Below are 9609 nucleotides of genomic sequence, written 5' to 3'. Positions count from 1 at the left end.
CCGCTACACGCCGCCGCCGCCGCTACGCTGCCCGCTGCCGCTGCTACCACCGCTGCCGCCATGTTTTGGTTTTTTTTTTGACGCTGCCTAAGACTGACGTGCTCGCCCGCACATGCGCAGTAGAGCTGCTCTCTACTGCGCATTTGCGGGCACGTCGGTCAAGCTTCATTTATCTAGTTAGATGATTTAGGCAGTTTGGAATCATTTTTATTTGCATGCTCTGCACTGAAATACATCTGGGTTTTTGAGCTCTTACAACCACCTCTATTGAGGCATTCTAACTTACTTGGTATGTCAGTATTCTTTAACATACCTCCATCTGAACCATGTGCTGCTGAGTGACCTTTGGCTTTCAACTGTGATCTGTTTTAAAAGTTACTCTCTCCTTTTTAAATCTTTTTTTTTATTATTAATATCAGAACAAACAATAGACTGTGAACTCTAATAATACAAAATGTACATAACAAAAAAAAAAGTGTGACCTGATGGATTTGACTCTGAACACAACAGGAGCATAATAAACTTAAACAAGAAAGATGATTCCAGAGCATAAACCCCCACCTATATTTCCCCCCCCCCCCCCCCCCATTTCCACAGATGAGTCCATTAGTAACCAACAAAGGTCCATCAATAGGCATTCAGAAGCATACTTATAGTCCGTGTAGGTAAGGAATCCAGGTAAGGAAGCCATATATTCAGAATCTTACGCTTCCTAGTGAGGTGACTCTGTTTACCCCACCATCAGTTCACATGATTAAGAGAAGATGAATAGCATTTCTCCAAAATGTGAAAGAGGGATCCACTTCATGTCTCAAAAAATGTAGAATAGTAGTTCGACACCCATCAAGACTTTAGAAACCCACAGCCTCTGTTTATCAGAGTAAGCTCTCGCCAAAGGAAAAAAACCTAAAAACTGCCAATTGCACAGAAAATGGTATTGCACACAAAGACCAGTGTCAAAATAACCAAAAACTTGTTTCCAAAAAGATTGAACATTAGTACAATACCAAAACGAATATCTTAAAGTTCCACTTCAACATTACATTTATTACATTAATCAGAGTTTGTTAAACCCATCAAATAGGCTTGCCTCTGCGAGATATATGCTCTGGACAATAATCTATATTGCATTTTATGTAGCTGCGCATTTACATGATAGTATAAATGCGTCCAAAGCACGCCTTGAAGTCTGAAAAAGAAATAGGGATATGCAGCTCTTGGGTCCATTGGACCATAAAGTCTAAGGGAATAGTACCAAAAGAAAATTGCAAAGATTTATGGAAAGAGAATAACAAATGCCTGGTCAGGTCTTCCATATCAAACCAATCCTGGAATACCTTCCACCCCTTTTCGGCGAGATCATCTGAACCCAAAGACCCACATAGTGTCACAATTGTAAATAACTGAATGTATTTATAGTTATATCAGACAACTGTTGTCACATCAAGTCTAAGGGAGAACATTTGACCTTGTTCATCAAGAACAGGAATCAATAGGAAAAACCCCTTTTGTGACCAGATAGAAAACACCCCACTATCTAATCCCAGTTGAAAGGCCACATTACCAATAATAGGTGAGAAAGGAGAAACTGTACATGACAGACCCAACTTAGAGGTAATCCATCACCACGTTTCCTAGCAGGCGATATAAGGATATGAGTCTTCAAGTAAGTGGGAAGCTGCAAGCCCTTGTCTTGCAGTACAAATCTGAGCTGTAAAGGATAGGTTCATAGGCATAGTCACAGTAAAAAGAGGTGGCCATAATCCAATCACCTAAATGACAGAGATGAGCTCCATAATTATATAGTCGAATATCAGGAAAGCCCATCCCGCCCTGTTTGCTAGTAGCCATTAATTGCATTAGGGGTATCCAAGGTTTCTTTCCTTTCCATAAATAAGTTTGGAGTTCCCCAGGAAGTCTACGAATATCTTTCCCAGTGAGAATTAAAGGTAGAATGTTAATTCTGTAAAGCCATTTAGGGAAAATGGTAATTTTATATAGTTGAATTCAACCCCCCAGGGACAGAGGTAGTGGCGTCCACTTCCACAGACTAGCTTTGGTGGCATTTTGTAAATTAGTAACATATTATGTAATGAGGAAAGATCCTCTGGGATCCAAATACCTAGATACTTCAGCTTATGTACTGTCCATTTTAAGGGAAAGGTGCCTGTCCAGTCTTGCATACCACAACAGCCTATAGCTATAGCTTCAGATTATCTAAATTTAATTTCAAACCGGCTACAGTACCATATAGAGAAATTGCCTGCAACAGAGAGGAGAGGTGTCGTTGTGGGTCTCCAAGATGGAAAAGCAAATTGTTGGCAAAGGCTGCAACTTTAAAATGTGGGTCCTTATAGTAACCCCAGGAATTTTCTCATTTAGAAGTACATTATAGATAAGGGTTCTAGAGATAGCACAAAAGAAGTGGAGAGAGCAGACAGCCTTGGCGAGTACCCCTTGTAAAGTGAATTTATCCAAGAGGGCTCTATTGACCAAAAATATATGCTCGAGGATTTTTGTAAAAAATATGAATATAATCTAAAAAATGACCCTGAAACCCATATTTCTCCAAAACAGTAAACAGATATCTCCAATTGACCCTATTGAATGCTTTCTCTGCATCAAAACTGATAAGCAGAGAATTTAACTTATACTGCACTTGCTATGGAAGCAAGCCCTTTGCGCATATTAGCATATCTCCCTTTTATAAATTCCACCTGTTCTGGAGAAATTAAAAAGGGAAGAATTTTGGACAATCTATTTGCTAATAATTTTGCCAGTAGTTTTACATCAAAATTTAATAATGAAGTTGGCCTATAAGAGCCTGTCAACTTCAATTCCCTACCTGGTTTTGGTAAAACAACTATAGTCGCCATGTTAGTCTCTACAGGCAGTTTACCCTGTTGTAGCAACCTAACATACATTCTCCCCAGGTAACCCATTTGGGACAGGTGTCTTACATAATGGTGATTGTCTATGAAAGGAGCATTAAGGGCTTGCAAGTGATCTTCTGTTAAAACAGCATTAGGAGTCTTATTTAAGTACATCTTCACAGCATTAGTATCCACCTCTTCAGCTGAATAGAGGTCCATGCAAGGTGACCATTTGGCCCTTTCATTTCCACTTTGTTGATTTCCTCCGCTAAGTCAGGACTAAGATAGCTAACATGCAACCGGTTTTATTATCATGGAAGAATAATTGATATTTATAATACAAAATACCTTTTTGTGAATGCTGGTGAAATAAAGCATTAAGTGCAACTTGCATAGAGAGAAACTGTTTTATGCAATGGAGAAGGGTCAGTAAGCAGTTTCCTTTTATCAGAGCATAACTGCTTTTCTAACCTAAGGAACTCTTTGGCTCTCATCCGTTTTTGCCGATTTACATAGGATATGAGCCCCCCTCAACACAGCTTTTGCTGCGTCCCAATACATAAGAACATAAGAAATTACCATGCTGGGTCAGACCAAGGGTCCATCAAGCCCAGCATCCTGTTTCCAACAGAGGCCAAACCAGGCCACGAGAACCTGGCAAATTACCCAAACGCTAAGAAGATCCCATGCTACTGATGCAATTAATAGCAGTGGTTATTCCCTAAGCAAACTTGATTAATAGCTGTTAATGGACTTCTCCTCCAAGAACTTATCCAAAACTTTTTTGAACCCAGCTACACTAATTGCACTAACCACATCCTCTGGCAACAAATTCCAGAGCTTTATTGTGCGTTGAGTGAAAAAGAATTTTCTCCAATTATTCTTAAATGTGCTACTTGCTAACTTCATGGAATGCTCGCAAGTCCTTCTATTATTCGAAAGTGTAAATAATCGATTCACATCTACTCATTCAAGACCTCTCATGATCTTAAAGATCTCTATCATATCCCCCCTCAGCCGTCTCTTCTCCAAGCTGAATAGCCCTAACCTCTTCAGTCTTTCCTCATAGGGGAGCTGTTCCATCCCCTTTATCATTTTGGTTGCCCTTCTCTGTACCTTCACCATCACAACTATATCTTTTTTGAGTTGCGGCGATCAGAATTGTACACAGTATTCAAGGTGCGGTCTCAGCATGGAGCGATATAGAGGCATTATGACATTTTCCGTTTTATTAACCATTCCCTTCTTAATAATTCCTAACAATTCCTAACATTCTGTTTGCTTTTTTGACTGCTGCAGCACACTGAGCCGACGATTTAAAGTATTATCCACTATGATGCCTAGATATTTTTCCTGGGTGGTAGCTCCTAATATGGAATCTAACATCGTGTAACTACAGCAAGGGTTATTTTTCCCTATATGCAACACCTTGCACTTGTCCACATTAAATTTCATCTGCCATTTGGATGCCTAATCTTACAGTCTTGCAAGGTCCTCCTGTAATATATCACAATCCACTTGTGATTTAACTACTCTGAATAATTTTGTAGCATCCGCAAATTTGATAACCTCACTCGTCGTATTCCTTTCCAGATCATATATATATATATATATATATAAAAGCAACCGGTCCAAGTAAAGATCCCTGAGGCACTCCACTGTTTACCCTTTTCCACTGAGAAAACTGACCATTTAATCCTACTCTCTGTTTCCTATCTTTTAACCAGTTTATAATCCACGAAAGGACATTGCCTCCTATCCCATGACTTTTTAGTTTTCTTAGAAGCCTCTCATGAGGGACTTTGCAAATGCCTTCTGAAAATCCAAATACACTACATCTACCAGTTCACCTTTATCCACATGTTTATTAACCCCTTCAAAAAAATGAAGTAGATTTGTTAGGCAAGACTTCCCTTGGGTAAATCCATGTTGACTGTGTTCCATTAAACCATGTCTTTCTATATTTATTTATTTATTTATTTTTGGTTTTTATATACCGGAAGTTCCTGTATACAATACATATCACTCCGGTTCACATTTAACAGAAATAACTATCGCCGGGGAGGCGGTTTACATGGTTTATATGCTCTATGATTTTGATCTTGAGAATTGTTTCCACTATTTTTCCCAGCACTGAAGTCAGGCTCACTAGTCTATAGTTACCCCGGATCGCCCCTGGAGCCTTTTTTAAATATTGGTGTTACATTGGCCACCCTCCAGTCTTTAGGTACAATGGATGATTTTAATGATAGGTTACAAATTTTAACTAATAGATCAGAAATTTCATTTTTTAGTTCCTTCAGTACCCTAGGATACATACCATCTGGGCCAGGTGATTTGCTATTCATTAGTTTGTCAATCTGGCCTACTACATCTTCCAGGTTCACAGTGATTTCGTTCAGTTCGTCTCTTATCACCCCTGAAAACCATCTCCGGAACTGGTAACTCCCCAACATCCTCATTAGTAAACACAGAAGCAAATAATTCATTTAGTCTTTCTGCAATGGCCTTATCTTCCCTAAGAGCCCCTTTAACCCCTCGGTCATCTAATGGTCCAACCAACTCCCTCACAGGTTTCTTGCTTCAGATATATTTTAAAAACATTTTATTATGAGTTTTTGCCTCTATGGCCAACTTCTTTTCAAATTCTCTCTTCACCTGTCTTATCAATGTTTTACACTTAACTTGACAATGCTTATGTTTTATCCTATTTTCTTCAGATGGATCCTTCTTCCAATTTTTGAAGTATGTTTTTTTGGCTAAAATAGCCTCTTTCACCTCACTTTTAACCATGACAGTAATTGTTTTGCCTTCCTTCCATCTTTCTTAATGTGTGGAATACATATGGACTGCTCCTCTAGGATTGTATTTTTAAACAATGTCCATGCCTGTTGAACACTTTTAACCTTTGCAGCTATACCTTTCAGTTTTTTTCTATTTTCCTCATTTTATCAAAGTTTCCCTTTTGAAAGTTTAGTGTTAGAGCTGCAGATTTACTAGCACTCAAACAGTATCAACCCTACCTATGAAAAGGCAATACATGGAATGCAATGGTTACATGGAATAGACTTAGTTTTTGGGTACTTGCCAGGTTCTTATGGCCTGGATTGGCCACTGTTGGAAACAGGATGCTGGGCTTGATGGACCCTTGGTCTGACCCAGTATGGCATTTTCTTATGTTCTTATGTTCTTATTATATTAGCTCTAAAACTTCCTATTAGAAGAATTCGTCACCTTAGTCACACATACAGAACACAAACAGACCCTCACCAAATACAGTAGAGCAACCATAAAGTATAAACAAAAACAAACAAGCAAAAACTGAACAGTACTGGTGAGAGAGGTAATGGTGGTGGAGCCACTTGGCAACAGTGATCATAACATGATCAAATTTAAACTAATAACTGGAAGGGGGACAATAAGTAAATCTGCAGCTCCAACACTAAACTTTCAAAAGGGAAACTTTGATAAGTAAGGGAGTTTCAGAATGAATACCATTAAGCTCCACATACTTTTTCCATTGCTCACTGAGATAGGAATGAAAGCCTTATTATACAAATAATGGAGAAATTTCCAATTTCCCCTAGGAACAATATCTATGAACACCTCCAGAACTACTCACACTGGCGCCTGATCTGATATTTCTATAGGCCTGATGGCTGCATCTTGCATTTGTGAGAAAGAGTTGTCAGATAACAGTAAATAGTCTAATCTAGACTTCATGTCATATGCCCTTGAATAATGAGTAAAGTCAATTTCCAAAGGGTGGAGGCACCTCCAAACTTCTAAAAAACGAAGATGCTCACACAAGTACGGAATACCCGATCTCTGGGCATTATAGCTAGGAGCTTTGGCAGGAGACTGATCCACTTGGGGATCTGAAACCACATTAAAATCACCCCCAGTAAGAATAGGAATGTGAGAATAAGGTGTTAACAAGTTTACTATCTGAGCAAAAAAAGAATGAGAATATACATTGGGTGCGTATATACTTCCTAAAAGTATGCAGTGCCCAAATATTTTTCCCTCCACAAAAATATAACGACCTTCAGGGTCTTGAATAACTTTAAGCAGCTGAAAATGTAAGGATTTGTGTAACAATAGTGCCACTCCTGCCTTATGCGAATTAGTGGATGCATGATATACACAATGGGTCTGATGCAGCCATCAGACCCATTGTGTCTGCAATTTAGCATGTTCAATAGCAGTTAAATGTGTTTCTTGGAGTAAGGTTATATCAGCGTGGAAACGCTGCATGGCCTGTAGCAATGTGCAGAGAGGAGAGAGTCTGTGCACCCCACTCCCTCTAATCTATGATTAAGGTGACTGGAAATCAAAAGTTCCCATATATGGAGAGTGTGAATTTTTAATCCTTATTAGTTTTATTTTTTTGGGTGTTTGATGTGTTTGCTTTTTTGAAATATTTTATTGGTGTTTGGGAAATTTAAAAAAAATTGTATGAGTTTTAATTATTGGATCTTCTATTTTTAAATATTCATTTTATTGGCATGTTTTAGCTATTATGATTATGTATTTATTATATTTCTTGATTTTATTATTTGATGAGTGAGGAATGGTGATGGTTCTGTTTTCCATTGTTGCACTGCATAGAGAGTCTGGCTTGTTGCGGTTTCCAGTTCAGTTTTTGCTTGTTTGTTTCTGTTTATACTTTATGGTTGCTCTGCTATATTTGGTGAGGGTCTGTTTGTGTTCTGTATGTGTGACTAAGGTGATGTATTCTTCTAATAGGAAGTGTACTGGTGTTTTAGAGCCTAGTATAATATTTGTTGTATTGCCTTTTCATAGGTAGGGTTGATACTGTTTGAGTGCTAGCAATTGATGCTGTTTTGGTATGGGAGGTTTATTATGTTGTAATTGGAATTTAGTTTACTCATTGCTTTCTGAGGGTCAAGCACACCCAATATGCATTACAATAGGTCTAACACCATATGGGTTCCAAGTGCTTTTTTTTTTTAAGGGATATCTGGTTGGCACCACAGCAGTGCATGTAAATATAAATATGTGATATTTTTACCTCATATACTTTTTCATGTAAAATCTATTATAAATACTGTATTTTTTTGCTCCATAAGACACACTTTTTCCCCAAAAGTGGGGGGAAAATGTCTGTGTGTCTTATGGAGTGAATATAAACATTTTTTTAAATTAACTACTACCCCCCACCCTCCTGACCCCCCCCCCCCCCCAAGACTTGCCAAAAGTTCCTGGTGGTCCAGCGGGGGTCCTGGGAGCGATCTTCCCCTCTCAGGCATTTGGCTGCCAGTAATCAAAATGGTGCCGGTGGCCCTTTGCTCTTACCATGTGACAGGGGCTGACCAATGGCACCGGTAACCCAAGTCACATAGTGTGTGTGTGTGTGTGTGTGTGTGTGTGTGTGTGTACGTGTATACGGCTATAAGGTTTGCCTAGGGCACCTAATATCCTTGCACCAGCCTTGGGTTCCAGGGGAGGTGGCAAAGAGCCCGAGAGGGGGGGGGGGTCAGTTTTTAAAATTTAGATCACTGGAGAGAGCTGAGTTGTTGTTTTTTGGGGTTTTTTTGGGTGGGCCAGGAGAGAGACTGAATAAATGGGGTGAGGGGGAGGCCAGCATAGTAATTGTTTGCACAGGGCAGCAAAAAAACTATCTATCATCCCTGGACAACTCCTGTAATGGATTGCAGCAAATGTTCAGTCTTTACTCATGGTCTGATAGAACAGCAGCATAGCTATGCGTGTACCTGGGCCTCTTCACTTTGGAGTCAGGCCCCATTCAATCAGGGACAGTGGCACAGGCCAATGAAATGAGAGCCAGAGGTGATGACAACATCTGCACCGCATGGACAGGTGCTAAGGAGGATGCGTCAGTTGTCAGGACTGCGAGAAGCAGGCAAGCCCAGGGCTTAGAGGGAAGTGCAGCATCCTCCTGCCCCTGATGCTTATCCTTTCATCCACACCTCTCCATGCACCTTTCTTCCTCACCTGTTCTCTTCCTGCCCTAGCCAGGCTCTTAAGTTGCTCCTTTTCTCCGGCCTGGGCATCCTTTCTCTTCTGGCTATGGCCATGCAGGTCACACCTCAGTTTTTTTGAACTGCATAGTGCTTTATAGAAACAATACCCTGTGGTTCACACAGGTGATGTGTAAACCATGCAGCCACAGAAGAAAGAGAGAGACACTGTGCCAAGAGAAAAAGGGCAACCTGATAGCACTGGGCCAGGGCACTGAAGTAGGTAGATTATGTAGAAAGATCTGAGGGGGAGCAGTGACTCTGTGATTGGGTGAGTGGAGAGAACAGGGATTTTTAAAGTGATTTAGGGGAAGACAGCAGAGACCCTGAGACTGGGGGTGAAAAGGGCAGGGATCCTGAGATTGGGAGAGGGAAAGAGGGCGGAGACTCTGAGATGGGGAAGGGAGAGTAGGGACTTTGAAGTTGGGCAAATGGTGGAAGAGGGCAGGGATCATGAGACTGGGTGATGGGCTATGAGTGGTGATTTGTTAGATCAAATGGTGGATGTGAATGGGGTGGGTAAGATGTAGATGGATGTTGGGGGTAAGAAAATAGCAAATGAAGGGTGGGTAGGGTTAAGAAATAGTGTGAAAGACGTGGAGAGCTGGGAATGGGGTGAGAAAGAGGAAAGAGATGGGTCTGTGAAGGGAATGAGAGAATGGAAATGGGCCTGGGAAGGCGGTGAATGAGAGATAATAGGAGACTGGGTAGGGGTAAGAGACAGAAGAAAG

This window comes from Rhinatrema bivittatum, chromosome 2 (assembly GCF_901001135.1).
Source record: "Rhinatrema bivittatum chromosome 2, aRhiBiv1.1, whole genome shotgun sequence".
NCBI classification, from domain to species: domain Eukaryota; kingdom Metazoa; phylum Chordata; class Amphibia; order Gymnophiona; family Rhinatrematidae; genus Rhinatrema; species Rhinatrema bivittatum.
Note: the sequence above shows the minus strand (reverse complement) of the source record.